We start from the raw sequence: 839 nt of genomic DNA on the forward strand, positions 1-839 counted from the left end.
ACACTCCATGCGGCAGAGTTAACCCTACCAAAGATCCTAAACACTTTCGTTCTCCACACGACCTATCGATATATTCATTCGATAGCATAGTTTTCCCTAGACAAGACCCAGCGTAAAATACAAATAATATTTACAAAACAAACCAATCATACATCGACATAGATGCATAAATATATATATACAAATAGTAAAACAATTACAATACATAAAGGCACAGAAATGTCATATATTCAGGTAACAAAATAAGGAAAAAAATTTATAGTGCAATAGATGGAAATAGGAGGATACGCATTTCCGGCATTACACGTGCCCCACATTGTCTGAGGATGTTCGTGTAACCTAAACAAGACTCAGAAAATGTCCCAAAAAAGAAACAGCGGAAATGCATATGCTCAAAACATCAACAAAATTTAGCATTCGTCTAATTAAGTATAAATCAATTTTTGGACCATAATAATTGAGTGGAGACGCTCCTAATCTTATTCCACTCCGTCATCTTGCACAAAATAAAACAGGTTGACAACATATTAAAATTCATAGAAAACTTAGAAAATGGTTTAGCTATTCCAAAATCATTAAAATTCCTAACAGTATCAAGAAATGGAATACTATTTACAAAATTAATCAGAGTACATGGTCATAAAAACAGGTAGATCAAAATACGCAAATTAATAATTGATTACATAGAATACAGATTTTATATAACCTTTTCATAATTAATACTCTCGCCATGAGAGTCCACTTAACGCTAAACAAGAAAATAATATACAGCAGATCGAAAAAAACATAAATATTGACAGCAGAATTCTTTCACATCAGCTGTCCGAGAAGAAAAACAA

Source organism: Schistocerca nitens, chromosome 1 (assembly GCF_023898315.1).
Source record: "Schistocerca nitens isolate TAMUIC-IGC-003100 chromosome 1, iqSchNite1.1, whole genome shotgun sequence".
Lineage (NCBI taxonomy): Eukaryota > Metazoa > Arthropoda > Insecta > Orthoptera > Acrididae > Schistocerca > Schistocerca nitens.